The 18681-nt window shown below is 51.3% G+C and overlaps 1 protein-coding gene across 1 annotated transcript in view; it reads left to right on the forward strand.

Moving 5' to 3' along the window:
• Positions 1–3195: 3195 nt before the first annotated feature.
• Positions 3196–18681, forward strand: part of C4H2orf42 (chromosome 4 C2orf42 homolog) — a 39560-nt gene continuing 24074 nt past the window's right edge. Inside the window, exon 1 of the mRNA XM_078855097.1 lies at positions 3196–3270. The gene's annotated coding sequence lies outside the window, so the exon portion shown is untranslated. The remainder of the gene's footprint in view (positions 3271–18681) is intronic.

Consider the following 18681-nt stretch of genomic DNA (forward strand, 5'->3'; position numbering starts at 1 on the left):
CTCTGTGGACACTCCGGATTAAGTGCCTACGGGGTCAACCAGAGTGCCATGGCCCGGGGCAACCCTGTCCCTGGGCTGACACTCTCCTGCTCCCCCTTGTGGGAGCCCGCACTACACGCCATGCGTGGTGCCCGCGCTATCCCAGCACTCACCAAACCCCGCTAGGGCTGGTATTACACCCACCTATGGGGTGTACGCGATGACAGTGCATCGCACGCCGTGCTATGCTAGAGCCTGCCTCACACAGCAACCAACACGGTGCTGTCCGCGACGTAAGTACATCGCACGCCACGGCCCTCCCGGGCCAGCACTATACATTTACATCCCCAATGTATTGTTAATCTTATTGAATACCCCCATGAAATGTTCATACAACTCAGTAATAGTCGGACATGACCAGAACGCATGTTTGTAATCGTGTATTAGGGGGAGGGATCTGACCCCTTGGGGGGTGGAATTCCTAATCTGGGTCCATGTCTTTTTGGGGATTGGCCGATTCACTATTTGCTCCCATAGTGCTAGGGTCAGAGGTCGTCCACGATTTGTCCCTGAGAGCAGAAGCCGGTACGCCTCAGAGAGTTTGTATCTCTCTTTATCTGACTGGAGCCATTTTATTACTGCATGAGGGGGTGCTATCAGTTCTCTTCCTCTGGTTCTGGTGATCACAACCCGAATCTGGAGGTATTTATAAAACTGAGAATTTGGGGGGTTATATCTGGATCTAATAGATTGGAATGTGTCAATGTAGCCATTATCTGCCAGGAGGTCTCATACTCTTTGAATCTGGGCCGCTTTCCAATCAGACCATCTGATAAAAAAACATTTTTAAGGAATTTAATTTCATTAGCACGTTCTCTCAATGTTTAACACTATGTTATTGGTGACTTTAAATGGCAGATGTGATTTTTGTCTAACATTATTTTTGTACGTTCAATACCACTGAAATCTATTGTCGGGTAAAAATCTGTAATTATACGCTTGCAGAATGTTTATGTAAATGTAGTGGTGTTATTTAACACGGACAACTTCTTCTTTTCTCCTGTGTCACTTTATTCATACAGAACTCCTCGCGTTCAACACCACGCGTCTCCTATTTTACTGCTCGTCTGCTACGCTCCGCTTGCTCTCTCTTGCTCCGCTAGCCTGCTATTGTTCCCCTCTGCCAGCTTCTCCACTGTCAGCCTCTCACTATACACTCCGCTAGCTTACTATAAACTCTGCGAGCTTCTCTACTGCTAGCCTTATCACCCTCTCGCCTCCAACCTCGCCCGTGCCTCCAGCGGGGGATCAGCCAACACCGCTGGAGTGGACGAGGTGTGGAGAGCGGGGTCTCGGACTTCTCTTGAATTCACTCTTGTCTTCATTCCAACCAACTCAACCCCTCAGCCTCACACGTTCCTCTTTTATCCCCCTCCTCATTAAGTGCCCTCAGATGGCCCTCATTAAGCCGGCGTCCTCCCCAGCCTCACGCATGTGTTCTCCCCCTTATCGCCACTATCTCTCACCTCCGTGGCGCCGACTCCGCGTTTGCATTTGCAGCCGCCAATCACTGCCTCTTTCCATAATTGCTGGCGTCTCTCTGTCTGCTGTCACCCAGGCCTGCTTATCCTTAGCTGACCTCACTGTCTGCAACCCCCTACACAATGTAACTGCTGTTTGCAACCCTGCGCGTGTTACGCCACTACATCAACAATAATGCAGGTCACACTATCATTGTTTTTTTATTCATATTTTGATTTGTATTTTTATTCGTTGCACCGTTTCATTTGTGCAATGCACAGGCAGAAGACCGCTTAGATGCCAACGTCATTATACACGTCCATATTTATTCCGTACGGCTGCTGATGTAGATGCAGAGCAATATCTACAATCTCACATTCAGGTGGTCAAGCCCAGAGACAACCACATCAGGAGCAGCGGAATGTATCATCGCTGGGATGTCTCCTTCGTATTTGTGGATCAAGCATTGCGTCGTTATTTTCTTATACTGTTCTGGATGACCACAGTTGCACGCCACTGGAGAGTTTTTAATTTTCCATTTGTGCATCAGGGTTCCGTATCTGTCTTCCATGGTTTGTGCAGTGGATTCGGTTTAGGGTGGACCATGAGCTTCGTGGAAGATCAAACCCATGGATCTTATGCGTTTGGTGTTTTCACAACATGGCCATAACTTGAAGAATTTCTGGGAGGCTCAACCTAGACACACGGCTACCTGGACGTTCCTCCCCCTAACTTTGCCAGCCCCACTTCTCCTTGGATAGCCACGTCCACTTAATCGCTAATCCCACCCACACAAGTAAATGTCTTCGCTCTTTCTAACGTTGGCCCCAGGTTGCCCCCCCCTCCTCCCAGCATCAAGAGTTTAGTGTGCCAGTGCAGCCACTAACACCAAACCATGGATTGTATTATAACTTCGCACTGCCCCAAGTATTAAATTGAAAGCGGTGTATCTGATATTCACCAACTCTCAGAAAAAGCCATTGAATGGTTAAATCAGTTAGAGAACTGAACGCATAATGGTTGCTCTTCATTGGCCATATAAAATGAGCATTTGAATCTGGAGATACAATCCAGATTTTCACAAAAAGCTTCTGGAAGACACCGGAATGACCGCCTCTCTGAGACCACTGTGACCTTGTCCTGGCAAAACCCACGACGTTTGGCAGCTTCAATGGTGACCACGGAGCGGCAGGGAGGTACTGGAGTCGTAACGTTCTGACCCGCCCCGACTGACCGGTCATCTGTGAAATAAAAAGAGCTTTATAGCTCATCGGATTCCTCCGGTATAAATCCACACTCTGAGTCTGTGTCCACGTGGAGAGACCGGGAATCACGTGGAGAGCGACTCTCATCACCCCCCCCCCCCCTTTGGTATGAGAGCGCGCGCGAGTGGGCGGGCGATACTGGGGGCACCCCCCCCACCGCCCCCATCACCCCCCCGCCCCCATCCCCCCCCCCCCTTTGGTATGAGAGAGCGCGCGCGCGCGAGTGGGCGGGCCATACTGGGGGCACCCCCCCCACCGCCCCCCTCCGCCTCTCGCCCCACGCGAACGCGCGCGCGCCGCTTCCGGCTGCTCGAGTCACGTGAGCGGTGCGCGCGCGCACTGGAGTCGAAGCCGCGCGCGCGGGCGGGGGAAGGGGGCGCGCGAGGGGGGGGGGAGGCGCGGAAAGGGGGAGGTGTGGGGGCTGAGGGGCGGGGAGTGGGGCTGAGGGGCGGGGCGACCTCTCCGCCAGCTGCGCGAGGCCGCGGCCCCCGCGACTCCCAGCGCCGTAAGTCGCGCGCGCGCGTACGGGGATGGGGGGGGTCTGAAGTGGGGGGGGGGGGTCTGAAGTGGGGGGGTGGGCGTGGGAAGGGGGGGGGCAGTCGCGCGCACGGTTCCCGAGGGGCGGGGAGGAGGTGGAATGAGGTGTGGGCGGAGTCCGCGTTGAGTGTTTGTGTGTGTCAGTGTGTGTGTCTGTGTGTGTATGTGCGTGTCTGTGTGTGTGTCTGTGTGTGTGTGTCCTGTAAGCCCCAGGATACTTTGGGCTCGCCTTCCCATCAATCAGAGGCGAGGAATGGTGGTCGTGGTTACTTATGCCCCCACCGAAGACGAACATCCGTGGAGGGATGCAGGCAAAGCCGATGAGTCAGACGCTTTCTATGACCTCCTGTCACAGGTGCTGGCTAAAGTGGCCACTCGGGACAGAGTCATCTTGTTGGGTGACTTCAATGCCCGAGTTGGTCATGATGCTGACACCTGGTCTGGAGTGATTGGAAGGCATGGGCCAGATCAGCTCAATAATAACGGTAGGATTCTGCTAGATTCTTGTGCAGCCCATGGGCTTGTAATTACCAACACGCTCTTCCGGCATCGGTGCATCCACACAACATCATGGATACATGCCGGGTCCAAGCAAGAACATCTGCTGGACTACATAGTGACGGACCAGCGGATGCGAGCCCATGTCCTTGACACCAGGACCTACCATGGAGCTGATCTGCCCTCTGACCATCGACTAGTCATCTGTAAGATGCGCCTGCCATTCTTCCACTCCGGTGGTGGGTGTACACCCAGGATCCCATTCCAACCAAAAGTGGCCTGGTCTCAGTTAGCTGATGAAAGTTGCAAGCGAGAATTTCATCATCGCTTGCAGCTGGGGTTGGCATCGTCCCCCACTCCACCTGATGTCGAGGGTAAATGGGCGAGGTTTAAGACTGTGACTCATGCAGCTGCAATGGCTGCTTTGGGCACGCGGTCCAGACCTCCCCAGAAACCCTGGCTGACAGAGGAGGTGTTCAGGTTAATTGAGAAAAAGCGACAGGCCCACTCTCATCGCCTACAGCATCCCACGTCAGAGAATGAGGAGGTTTACTGCAGCCTTCGCTCGGAGGTTCGGAGAGCCGTAAGGCGCTGTAAGGATGGGTGGTGGTCGCGGGTTGCTGAGGAGATGGAGTCTGCCTCAGTGGCCCGCGATCACAAATCACTATTTAACTCCATCAAAAAAGTAACCTGCAGCACCACACCTATTTCCATCATTAGAGGAAAAAACGGTGATCCAATATCCGACCCCCAGGAACAGTTATTATTTGTTTCTTTCGGTTAAGTCACGTCTAAAGATAAAATAATAAATTAAATTAAATAATAGAATACGACGTTTCGATTGCAACACAAGCAATCATCATCAGGTATAATGAAATAGCGACATAAAATCTAACCAGAAAACTATAGACAGACATATTAGCAGACATATATCACCAAGATACATAGAGAGAGCAACACAGGTAACAGAGAGAGGTGGTCGTCTCTGTGGGGTGGCCTTAAATAGACGGAGGAGTGCGGACGCCGAGAGAGGGAGGGGGGTTAGAGAAAAAATTAGCATATCAATGAGTGGACAACAAAACGTGGTGCTGCAAGTGCGATGACACGGCAAGCAAGCCTGAAAATCAGGAGAAGGACACACTAAAATTAAATAACCTAGTAAAATATCGAAATGTAATGTAATACAACACAGAGGGTCGGTCAACACACAATTAACTCGTAGCCTGGTTGATTACGTATTTCAAAGATTGCTATGTTAGAATTTAAGTGTGAACATTCCAAAGAGAGGACACAGGCAGAGAGCACAAGTAGTCAGAGAGAGAGAAAAAAGAAGATAAGGAACAGGTTTGCAGATTTGCTGAGCATTTCTGTGAGGTCCTGGGGGAGGGAAAATCTCTCAGCCAGGAAAACATCATGGCACAAAGTGGGGATAACCCTGCTGAGGTTGCGGTGCCTCAAATATTGGAAGAGGTCACCCCCTGTGAGTGGCTGGCTGAGGTGCCAGCTGTTGAGGAAGTACTGAGGGCGATCCGGAGTCTGAGACCAGGGAAGGCACCGGGCAGAGATGATCTCCCAAGCGAAATGCTGAGGGAGGGTGGCGTTTGTGCACAGACTGCCCTATATGACATCATAACAACAGTCTGGACCACTGGACGGGTTCCGCAGGACTGGAAGGATGCCCTGGTGGTCCCCCTCTTTAAGAAGGGGGACCGTACCGACTGTAACAACTACAGGGGCATCTCACTCCTCAGTGTGCCGGGTAAGGTCCTGGCAAGGATTATTCAACATCGCCTTGCTAGGCACGCTGAGGAGAGGCTTGCGGAGCCCCAATGTGGTTTCAGGAAAGGTTGGTCCTGCACAGATGCCATATTTTCTGTCCGTCTGCTACAGCAGAGGTGTAGGGAATTCCAAAAAGACCTACATATCTGCTTTATTGACCTGGTCAAGGCCTATGATACCATCAGTAGGACTGGGCTCTGGGTTGTTCTTCGTGCTTTCAGAGTCCCTGACCCTCTGCTCACGATCATTAAGGACCTTCATGATGGTGAGCGGGCCCGGGTAAAACTACGTGGCCGGGAGTCGGAGCCTTTCCCTGTACACCTTGGGGTGCGACAGGGATGTCCTCTGGCTCCCACATTATTTAACATCTATTTCGACTGCGTAGTTCGTGAAGCCTTCAATAGCTGTACCGGGGGAATTTCCATTTGGTACAGATATAATGGGAGGCTGATCGACGCCCGGGTGCGATCAAGGGATGGCTCCCTATTGGTCAACCACGTTATGTATGCCGATGATTTGGTAATAGCTGCTCATTCAGAAGAGGAGTTGGAGACGCTGCTGCTGAGACTGGAGCGTGCCACTAAGAGGTGGGGCCTTACCATCAGCCCCACCAAAACTAAGCACCTGCCTGGGTATTTTGTACCATCGGACACTCCACCCCCACAACTCCCAATTGGTGATGGGGCAGTTGTGGAGAGAGTGGAGAGTTTCCCATACCTGGGCAGTGTGCTTATGACCGGCTCCAGTTTATCAGCAGAGGTCTCACTCCGAATCAGTCGAGCGGCAATATCTTTTCATCGGTTGCGTAACGCTGTGTGGAAGCTACCTGGTCTGTCGCTCCGCACGAAGCTTCAGGTCTTCTCGGCCACGGTCATTCCCTCCCTTCTCTACGCTTGCGAAACGTGGACCCCCCTAGTGGAGCATCTTCGCCGGTTGGAAACATTTAGGCTGGCCTGCCTACGATCCATCCTGGGTTTAACCAGGCTGGATTGTGTGAGGAGCTCACAAGTCCTTGAAAGATCTGGGCAAAGTCCCATCAGTGAGCTCCTCCGGCAGGCAAGGCTGCGTTGGCTGGGTCATGTAGCCCGCATGCCCAGCCACCGCATGCCTAAACAGCTTTTGTTCGGCCGGATTGAGGGGGCTAAACGGGCGCGGCACGGGCTAGAGAAGAGATGGAGTGATGTGGTACATGAGAACGTGGAGCTGAGTGGACTTGCCGATGACTGGTACCAGCGGTGTCAAGATCGGCCTCAGTGGAGGAGGCTCATGAAGGACGCTACTGGGCAGTTGGAGGCAGTCGCCCTCCAACAACAACGGAGGGCGGAGGAGCGACGCTCACAACAACGAGCGGAGCGCCGGGTGGCTAAAGCACAGCAAGTTGGTACAGTAGGGGGCACAGGTGGTGCATCAGCCAGTCATCTCGGTCAGTCGACCCGTGGCACCTGGGTCTGCCCCGTGACCTCCTGCCAGCGGGCGTTCGACACTTCACGTGGCCTCAAGGTGCACATGGCCTGGCACAAGCGTCGTGGTGACGTCACCGCCACTTAGTGGCGAATGGCGGTTGTTGTGTCCTGTGTGTGTGTCTGTGTGTGTGTCTGTGTGCGTCTGTGTGTGTCTGTGTGTGTCAGTGTGTGTGTCAGTGTGTGTCGGTGTGTGTATGTGTGTGTCAGTGTGTGTGTCTGTGTGTGTATGTGCATGTCAGTGTGTGTGTCTGTGTGTGTATGTGCGTGTCTGTGTGTATGTGTGCGTGTCTGTGTGTGTATGTGTGTGTGTCTGTGCGTGTCAGTGTGTGTGTCTCTGTGTGTATGTGGGGAGCGGTAGTGTAGCGGTCAGCACTACGCTGCGCTACGAACCCGGCGATCCGGGTTCGATTCCCGCTCACGGCCAACACCGGCGACGATTATCTGAACCGGTCCTGGGCCTCACCTAGGTAGACTCAGCCTCAAACGAGTACCTGGTGCGATGTGTAAACATCGCCAATGGGGAGACAAAGGCGGCCGGGCGTGATGTTGGCCACCCACCCCCTCGTGTGCCTTACCGGCCTTTTTAGGTGCTGCTCGCTAACAACACTTGCCCCTACAGTCTGTTAAGGCTATACGGGGGATCTTTGTCTTTGTGCGTGTGTCTGTGCGTGTGTCTGTGCGTGTGTGTATGTGCGCGTGTGTCTGTCTGTGTGTCTGTGTGTGTGTGTGTCTCTGTGTGTGTGTCTCTGTGTGTGTGTCTGTGTGTTTCTGTGTGTGTGTGTCTGTGTGTGTGTCTGTGCGTGTGTCTCTGTGTGTTCATTATCACCGGGCTCGTCGTTTTCCTTCGCCTCCTCGCGGCAACTCTAACCGAGCCGCTCCACAGCAGTGGTCGATGCTGCCCCCCCCCCCGCGCTGCCGGGTCTGGCAGAGTTCCCCGTCAATGGGTCACCTAATGACGGCGTCATCTGGGGTCACCGTGCACCGAGCTACCGACACATCAACGCAGTTGACACGGTGTCACTTGTCAGGTCTCAACCTGCACAAGCATTGTGGTTAATGCAGAGATGATTCCTTGTGAAAGGTTTCAGTTTGGTGTTTTAACATCTTAACACCTGTTTTGTTGTCAGAAAAAATGGGAAAAACCTATTTTCATATTTTGGTACTGGCAAAGGAGGTCCCATGATGTAGATGCTCACCCCGAGCCCTCATTACTCTGATAGTGCATTGTCTTTGGGCTGTACGCTTTTTGGCGTCCTCTGGTCTAACACCGTAGAGTCGATGATGGCTCGACTGCACGATAATTCCTTACAAGAATTAAACTGGTATGTATGTGGAACTTTTTTCTCACCGTACGTAACCAGCTGGGAAGGACAAAAAACTAAAACACAAAAGCGGGTATGCAGTTGTCCTGTTGTCCCGCTGCTGTCTAAAGTAATACGGCCACAATTAGGAGTTTTTGGTCGGACACTAGGCTGTATCCGTTATGTGCGCGGTATAATGTCAAGTGAAATACGTGATGGGAGGACCAAGCCAACGTTCGGGCCTTATTACATGTATTATTAATATTCCTTGCGGTTTTGTTAAACGGGTCCACCCACCCCATGTTGGAATAAACGGAAAGGCCAGATGAGTGCACAACACAGCCCGCGTCGGCCAAGTGGGCAATATCTGAAGCGTCGATGAGCAGAGATTTCATCGGTGGTTGAGACACTCGCAGAACCCCTCATGCAAAATGATAATCGAAGTAGAGGATTTTATTTTGGCTTAAAACTTTAGTGACTGCAGGAATTCATATTCTTGGTTCTTTCGGTAAAGTCACGTAGATAGAAACCAATTTTTTTTATAATAATAAAAAATACAAATAATACATTGAAAATAATAAAAGCAAAAAAATCACAATAAAAATAAAACTTGTAAAATAAAATAAAAAATAAATTAAAAATAATTAAAGCAAAAAACCCACGACGTTTCGATCGCAACACAAGCAGTCTTCATCAGGCGGAGAGAAAAGAGGGGAGCAAGCTTCGAAATGTAGAGGATTCTAGTTACTCGTTCATTACCACCAAGCCATCTTTTAAAGTTACAATACACAGCCCAATTAGCGCGACCCCGTAGAACGCCGATTCGTTATCGCGCTCTTTCTCATGGAGAAAAGTTTAACGAAAATAAATTAAGAATATCCAAAAATATACAATTCGCTTACGAGTGAGAACACTAACACTATTTTTATTTTACCAGGTGAGGCCCCACTGAGTTATATAGGTCTTTTTCAGAAGTGACCTGGCTATCACAAATTATGGCTCAATGAAGTGGATTATGTGGAAACGTATAGCAGCCAAATTCTCTGAACGCATGTTTCTGAATACTTAAAATATTAAAAACTAGCAAACTGCTTTGAAAAACAAATTTTTTTTCATTTTAGCAGGTAAGACCCACGGAGCTACAAAGCTCGTTTTCAGAAGCAACCTGGCCACAAACGATAGCTCAGCGAAGTGGCTTATCATCATGTGGACATTTATAGCAGCCAAGGCAGCGCCAAAGACACGCAACCTCTGTCCTCGTTTACAATTCGCTCAGCCAATGGGAGCGACTCGCTCACTGAGCCAATCAGCACCCCAGTCACCCGCGAGTCGATCATCGCGATTGGTGGTTGCGATCAAAGTTTTCATATTCGATTTGTTACAGTAACGCCGCTCGCAAGTGTTTAAATCATCTCGGCAGCAACTGCGCATAGCCTCGTCTCCCACCGCTGCCATGTAGGAGGAATACAGGGAAACGCTACTCGTGCGTACAGCACATACGGCTGATTCTATGATTAAAAATATATATGTATTTATAAAATGTTTACCGTCTGTGTTAATTACTAGAACTATTACCGATACCCCAACAAAGCCCTTATTTATTGCTAATATGTAAGAAATAGCGCCGTCTTCAATGCATCCCCATGTATATACAATGGTGTAATGACACATTTTCGCGCTGATTCGATTAGCGCTCACTTCTCCAGCAAAGCATCTTGAGCGCTAAACATGTGTAATGACAGGATGACATCTGTCGGCCTGAATGGCTAATTGCGGTCATGGGAGTATTACGTAACACCTTATTATAAGGGGGGCGTATCTGAGGTAATGGTGAAAAGCGGAGTTAGTCCAGAGGCTCTGGGAACCTGCTCGAAGGTTCTGGAAGGGGGCGTGGCCAAAGGCGGGGCTTGGCCGCACCGGGGCACATATCAGGAGGGTCGAACCAGAGGTTCGGGTGCTGTTGCGGGACCTGGGTCCTGGCTGCGTCGCTGCTCGTCGTCATCTCTTCGTCTCCGACGACTTGGTTGTTCTTCTGCAAGACCCTCTCCATCGCTGTGCTCATCGGACAGCTAGCGTAGCGTATGTCGGAGATGGGCTATGTGTTAGGATCGCCTATGTGTAGCTACCTATGTGTAGCTGCGTTACGTAATATATCGCCCCCGTGTGGTCTTAATAAACAAAAAGCCTTCTACTCGACGTGTCGTGGAAGTCGCACACTACATTTGGAGTCAGAAGTGGTGGAAATGTTTTTTTTATTTTCTCATCGGAGGACAGAATAAAGAATAAAAAGAAAATAAAAATATGTCAAAGTACCAAAGAAGCAGAACCCACTGGTGGTTCTTCTGATGATGACGAGGATGAGACACTGGACCTCTTAACAGCCCCGGGAACTGTGGTCCCGGTTACCGAAGCTGCGGCGGGGGAATTGGCGGCGCTGGAGACAGCGGGACAGGCGACAGATTTTCCGCGGCAGCAGCCCGACATTGGATGGCCCATGGTGTCGGAGCGAGCTCCTGAGAGCGACGGTCTCGCAGATGGTGGAGCTCCTGATGGCAATCACAATGGCGGGGCTGACTGCACGGACCTCCCCGGGGGGAGAAGACCGACCGCCGGAGAACGAATCACGGGCGGGAACGTCCGCGAGCGGAACCGCCGCCATTACGCGCGCCGCAGAGACCACGCGGCCAGAGGCCGCCATTATGTGCAGCGCAGGAGAAGCGCGGTCAGGGGCCGCCATTTTAGGACATGGGCGTGATTCGCCAGATGCGACGCCTGCTGCTGTCGACGCTGGAAGAGGGACTGAACGAACCCGCCGACTGCCTCCTGTCAGGGAATTCGTCGCGGCAGGAGACGACTGGAGCGCCTTCATCTGGCGCTTCGAGGTGGCTTACCGGTCAGTGAACTGGACCAAGGAAGAGGTGCTGAGAGCTCTGCCAACAATGTTTGACGACATCCTCGCTGTTTTCCAGGCCAATCCCGCCTGGAATACGATGACACTCCAAGGAGCATACGCCGAGATGTCCGAAGTATACGAACCACCTTCCGACACCCGTAAGATGTTTTTGCAGCGGAGGCGAGGGGAGGCCGAGACACCCCTCGCCTACCGCAGCGCGTTGTTGGCACTGGGAGAGGCGGCGTAACCCGCGGTAGACCCGAAGGCCCTCGACTCTCTGGTGATGGAAAGGATGTTGAGACAAGCACGTGAAATGGGGGTCGTTTTGCCAGTCATTGACGAGAACGAGCAAACGTCCCGATGGGCCGCCCGATGTCTGCAGGCCCACGAGAACTTGCGCCGCTGGCCGCGATGGCGAATCGGTTGAGTGGTCACCACGGAACGTCGCGATTCAGCCTGCTGTGGACCTGCCGGTGGAGGGGGACGTCGCAGCCGCGGTCTCAACGTGGAGTCGCAAATGGGGAGAGGTGCCGCAGCAGTCACGGGACTGGAGGCCGCGCGAGGAGGAGGATCGCCTGCTATGGAGGGCCGCACTTACCTGCTTCCGCTGCGGCCAGCCAGGGCATTTTACGCGGGGATGTCCGAGACTGCGTCAAGCCCCGACGACGTCTCCGGTGCCCCCGGCTCCATCGACGGCTGCATCCCAACCCCAACAGGCGATTCGCGACACATCCGACACTCAGCTGTATTCCAAACTCATGCACCTAGGCTTACGGAAGTCATCTCCACCTCGCATCGCGCTCATGTTGCCGCCGGGCAGCAAGGCTTAGTTACACAGGGGTGGCCTATCTCGGGGACACAGTAGAGGAAGTTAGCACGTCGGGTCATTGCGGCCACTGCAGGGGCCTCGGCAGTGTCGGGTTCTATTTAAGGAATTGAGGTGTGGGTGTTAATTGATACTGGTGCTTCCACTACCATTATTTCCGACGTGATTTTTGACCTGTTACCGATCAGGGACCGGTTTATTAGGCCGGTAGTGAACGTTGCGGCAAATGGTGGTAGTATGGGGATTATAAGGCAAATAAAGGCCCGCGTTGAGATTGGCGAGATTGCAATTGTTGGGCCGGTGCTAATCTTGAGGATGCTAGTGGTGCCCTGCCTTCTGGGCACCGATTTTTTTTAGGAAAATGCCCCTTAAGATCCTCATTGATCAAAGCTGTGTGGAGATGCTGTTGGGCCGCAAACTGTTTGCGGTCCCCACACAGGAGTATGGTTGCTAATGTTATGGTCCAGGCTCTTGTCAAGGACTCGGTGCAAATCCCACCAGGATCGCAGATGTTGGTGCCGCTGCGCTATCGCAAGCGGTCACAGGTAGTGAATCCTGAATCGGGTGTCTTGTTGACTCCCTCGAATGCGGTGACTCGGAGATTGGCGCTGGTTGGCGCACAGACAGTCGTCCACCTCAACCAGGAGCCGTTCTTGCAGGTTCTCAATGCGGGCCCGGAGACGGCTGTGGTTCAGGTCGGGACGGTGTTGGCTGATGCAACAGCCGCGTTTCACAAAGGTGATGGTGTTGCGGGCGACGAGATTATTGGCGCAGTGGAAAATAATGTTGCAGAGGACGATACTTGGGTGGAGGTGTTGTGTCATGAGAACCCGCAATTGTCTCCAGCATAGCAGGGGGACTTACGATCACTGCTGCGTGAGTTTTCGGATGTGTTTAGTAAAAACAAGTTCGATGTTGGCCGTACCTCCCTGTTGCAACATCGCATTGATACAGGAGAGGCCGGGCCTATTCGTCAGAACCCGTATTGGCTGAGTCCGCTACCAGCCCTTGGGGAGCGCCCATTATGCTCGTTAAGAAACATGATAGCAGTCTTAGAATTTGCGTGGACTTTCGGAAATTTAACAAAATCTCGGTGGCCGATGCATACCCGCTCCCACGTATGGACGATTTCCTGGACGCATTGTCTGGCGCGCGTTTTTTTCTATACTCTCGGCTTGTTAACAGGGTTTTGGCAACTTCCCCTTGATGAGTCGTCGAGACCTAAAACCGCGTTCCGTACGCTCCAGGGACTTTTCCAATATAACTGCCTTCCGATGGGATTGCACTCGGCACCGGCCACTTTTCAGTGGTTGATGGAACTCGTTTTGGTTGGCCTGCAGTGACTCCTGCTTCATCTATTTAGATGACATCATTGTGTTTAGCCGAACTTTTGAAGAACACCTCCAGCGACTGCGAGCTGTTCTTGTTCGGATGCGATCGGCTAATCTGATATTTAAGCCTGCTAAATGTAATTTGCTGCAAAACTCCATGCGATACTTAGGCCACATTGTCAGCGTGAACGGGGTAGCCATGGACTCCAGGAAAATGGCGTGTGTGCGGGACTGGCCGACCCCCAAATATGTGGGGGAGGTCCGAAGTTTTGTTATGTTTGCGTCGTATTATCGTAGATTTGTGCCACAATTTGCTACAGTGGCTAAACCACTACACGCCTTAACGGCTAAGAACCAGAGGTTCAAGTGGGGGTCGGAGGAAGAGGCTGCATTTATGGCTCTTCGTGAACGCTTGGCTGATGCGTCCCCACTCGATTACCCTGATTTATTCCTGCCCTTTGTTCTTGACACAGACGCTAGCGACATGGGTATAGGTCTCGTCCTTTCCCAGGTTAAGAATGGTGTGGAAAAAGTGGTTGCGTATGGTAGCCGCGTCTTGTCTACGACTGACCAGCGTTACTGTGTCACCCGTAGGGAACTGTTGGCCATGGTCTACTTTTATACAACAGTATAGGCCTTATTTTTACGGCAGGGAATTTGTGGTTTGCTCAGATCATGCAGCCCTTCAGTACTCCCTCAAAGTAGACCAGCCCTCCAGGGAGCTCTCGCGTTGGCTGGAGATTCTCCAGGAGTACTCGTTCCGAGTGATGTACCGTAAAGGAATTCGGCATTGTAACGCTGATGCGTTTTCTCGCTTGCCTCAAGGCAATAGTTGTGCGTGCGCGTCGGGCACGGGTCGTTGTAAACCTCCAGCGGCAATGCCCTCGGCTGTCATAGCAGCGCTTGGGGGAGTGGAGCCCGCCGAGGAGGTCGCGCCGGGGGATAGTGTTTTACACCTTGCTTCTCACGGATCAGCGGCGGAATTTTTCCTCTAAGCTGCTACGAGAATTTTGCGATGTGCTAGGCACTAAAAAGATTCGTACATCCCCGTACCATCCCCAGACGGACAGGATGGTAGAACGGCTGCATAGAACCCTGGCATCTATGCTCTGTCAGGCAGTCAGTGCAGCCCAAATTGATTGGGATCTGCATATTCCAGGAGTGTTGGCCGCGTACAGAACGGCTCCCCACACTTCCACTGGATTTTCGCCTTTTTTCTCATGTACGGGAGGCAGAGTTAACCTCCCATGGAGATTTAATTGGGTTTGTCTGAGAAAAAGGGAAAATCTAAATTGCCTGCGCCTTTGGAAATTACTTTCGAATGTGTCTCGGCAGCTCGAGAAGCGGCGAAATTAAACACCGCCAAAGCACAGGTGCCCAACGAACAAAATTCGGGGCAAAAGAATCAGGAGTGGCATTGGGCTGTGGGGGATCGAGCGTGGTTGCATTGCCCGTAAGTGGGAACATCCCCTAAAATGTATCGGCCATGGCAGGGTCCTGTGGAAGTGATGGAAGTCAAACGACTGCAGTGCATGCGTATATGAGTTGGCTGTCGCCGTTGGTTTGTACATCCGTTGCGGTTGAAGCCTTATATTCCTACTCGGACTGACACCTCATCTCCAAATTGTGTACGGCCAGTGTCAGTTGTGTCTGACGAGCCGGGGGAGATGCCATTTGAGCGTGCGTCAGAAGGATTGTATTGTGCCGCCCACAGCTTACGAATTAGAGGTCGACCAAAACTGAATTTCTGGTTTCGGCCAAAACCGAAAGTAAAAAAATTACTTTCAGCCGAAACCCGAAAGTAAACCGAAAGTAAAAAAATTTACTTTCGGTCGAAACCGAAAGTAAAAAATTTACTTTCGGCCGAAACTGAAAGTAAACCGAAAGTTTACTTTTTGGTTTCGGCCGAAACAGAAACTATGCCGAAAGAGGCCATTTGCCAACTTTCGGCGCCGAAACCGAAACCAATTTCGGTCGACCTCTAGACACGTCACAGACTCGCACGCACGCACACCCAAGCCCCCTCCTGCTGTGTGGAACCCATGTGGAGGAGGAGGTGGGGTGGGAGGGTTGAATTGGATCATTGGAGGGGTGGGTGGGTTGGTGTGTGTGTGGCTGGTGGGCGGATGAGTGAGTGAGTGTGCGCACGTGCGTATGCACACTTTTGGCATTAGCACGCTGCTATAATCTTCTCAGCGTGCTGTGCGTGCGCGCGTCTGTGTGCTGTGCATGCGCCCGTGTGTGTGGTGCGTGCCTCGAGCTGCCTGTGAGAGCCCAGCCTCTGAGCCGCTCAAACAAAAGTGCTCTTGGTGGACTGCTGCTTCTGCGAGTGCTGGCTACGCGTGTGCTGCTTGCTGCTGCTGCTCGCTAGTTTGGTGGTTTTGGGGGGGAAGTTATTTTCTTCTTATTCTTCTCTGTCGTCTGTCTTATCCCCCCCCCACCACCGCCACCACCACCACACCCCTCTCACCCCCATCCTTGCTTGAGTGTGCATGTGTGCGCTGCTTGCGATCGCCGGAGAGAGTGAGGAGCATCTGCCATCAACCACCGCCGCCGCCGCTGCTGCCCGGAGTCGCATGCGCGCGCGTGTAGTTTAGAGGCCGACTGAAACTGAATTTCTGGTTTTGGCCGAAAACGAAACCAGACCAAAAGTTAAAAAAATTATTTCGGCCGAAACCGAAAGTAAACCGAAAGTAACAAATAGACTTTCGTCCGAAACCGAAACTATGCCGAAAGAGGCCATTTGCCAACTTTCGGCACCGAAACCGAAACCGAATTTCGGTCGGCCTCTATTCCGAACCCATAAATGACGGGGCTCGTGACCTCGCCGAACTCGCGGAGTCGTTGAACGAGACGGAAGCCGCGACACCTGCAAAGTCGGGGGAACCGCCTTCTTCGAGTCTTCGGGCGGAGCCCACATATCCTGTGAAGAAGAGTGTCCTAACGGATGGACCGGCTTCGAGGACTCGGTCCAAATGTGTTAAATTTCGGTGACCAAGATTATTGCATTAATTCTAGATTTGAAGCTTTCGTGACTGCAAGGAATCATATTCTTAGGTTTTTTCGGTAAAGTCACGTAGGTAAAACATCAAAATTAATGAAAATAAAATAAAATAAAAAAACTAAAATCACGACGTTTCGGAGGCAACATGATGACGGAGACTTGTGTTGCTTGGGGGGTTGCGCTCGTGTGTTATATAGAAGAGAAATGTTCCTCTTGTTGTTCTCTTACCCCCATATTGTGCTGGGTTATTCCTTCCCCTTCATTGCCGATCGTTCTGCCCTATTCTAAAACATATTGTTACTTCTAGATTTGAAGCTTTCGTGACTGCAATGATTCATATTCTCAGGTTTTTTCGGTAAAGTCACGTAGGTAAAAACATTAAAATTAATGAAAGTAAAATAAAACAAAACAAAAATAAAATTCACGACGTTTCGGAGGCAACACAAGTCTCCGTCATCAGGTGGGACCGTCACAGCCGAATTAGCTGCATCAAGTGAAGCAATGATTCAAGATGTAATCCCTTATAAGCAAGTTGAAGGGAGGTGGAGAGGGGGGGGGGAGAGCTTATCAGGCTGTGGTAGCCAATGAATGGAAACGTATCGGGAGGGAGGAGGAGCGGTGATCAAAGACTGCACGCAGTGCTCAACACAATGAATGGAGACGTGTCGGGACGGAGGGCGAGTGGCGATCAAAGACTGCACGCAGTGCTCAACACAATGAATGGAGACGCGCCGGGACGGAGGGCGAGCGGTGATCAAAGACATCACGTAGTGCTCAACACAATGAATGGAAACGTGGCGAGCGGTGATCAAAGAACAATGAAGAGATTACTGTTAAACACTGTGGATGTTAACACTCGGTGAAGTAAATTAAAATAGTGCCTGTCAGATAAGATGGTCCAAAAAGTGTAATTAAGTCTTTTTTGCGTGGTTAATAACATCTTTCCAGTGATTACTGAGTTTGTACCCATCATCACGGTTGAAATTATGTCTGTGTTTGTATATTTGTATGGCTTCGTGTACAAACCTTTGATGGTAGCCCGGAGGTTTGCAGAGAACCTGCAGAGAACCTGCAAACCTCCGGGCTACCATCAAAGGTTTGTACACGAAGCCATACAAATATACAAACACAGACATAATTTCAACCGTGATGATGGGTACAAACTCAGTAATCACTGGAAAGATGTTATTAACCACGCAAAAAAGACTTAATTACACTTTTTGGACCATCTTATCTGACAGGCACTATTTTAATTTACTTCACCGAGTGTTAACATCCACAGTGTTTAACAGTAATCTCTTCATTGTTCTTTGATCACCGCTCGCCACGTTTCCATTCATTGTGTTGAGCACTACGTGATGTCTTTGATCACCGCTCGCCCTCCGTCCCGGCGCGTCTCCATTCATTGTGTTGAGCACTGCGTGCGCGTGCAGTCTTTGATCGCCGCTCGCCCTCCGTCCCGACACGTCTCCATTCATTGTGTTGAGCACTGCGTGCAGTCTTTGATCACCGCTCCTCCTCCCTCCCGATACGTTTCCATTCATTGGCTACCACAGCCTGATAAGCTCTCCCCCCCCCCTCTCCACCTCCCTTCAACTTGCTTATAAGGGATTACATCTTGAATCATTGCTTCACTTGATGCAGCTAATTCGGCTGTGACGGTCCCACCTGATGACGGAGACTTGTGTTGCCTCCGAAACGTCGTGAATTTTATTTTTGTTTTGTTTTATTTTACTTTCATTAATTTTAATGTTTTTACCTACGTGACTTTACCGAAAAAACCTGAGAATACATATTGTTACGTTGATTCTAGTTATGGCAGAACTCTTCTCCTGCCTCACGTGCATTTCGTTATTATTATTAGCCGGGATGGCTATCTTTTAACCACGGGGGGGGGGGGGGGGTGATGTATAACAGGGTGACATTTGTGGGGGTAATTGTGGTTATGGGAGTATTACATAACGCCTTATTATAAGGGGGGCATATCTGGGGTAAAGGTGAAAGGCGGAGTTAGTCCAGAGGCTCCGGGAACCTGCTTGAAGGTTCTGGAAGGGGGCGTGGCCAGAGGCGGGGCTTGGCCACGCCGGGGTGCATATAAGGGGGGTCGAACCAGAAGTTCGGGTGCTGTTGCGTGACCTGGGTCCTGGCTGTGTCGCTGCTCATCGTCATCTATTCCTCTCCGACCACGTGGCTGTTCTTCTGCAAGACCCTCTCCGTCGCTACGCTAGTCGGACAGCTAGCGTAGCGTATGTCGGAGATGGGCTATGTGTTAGGATCGCCTGTG

Source organism: Lampetra fluviatilis, chromosome 4, assembly GCF_964198595.1.
Source record: "Lampetra fluviatilis chromosome 4, kcLamFluv1.1, whole genome shotgun sequence".
NCBI classification, from domain to species: Eukaryota; Metazoa; Chordata; class Hyperoartia; order Petromyzontiformes; family Petromyzontidae; genus Lampetra; species Lampetra fluviatilis.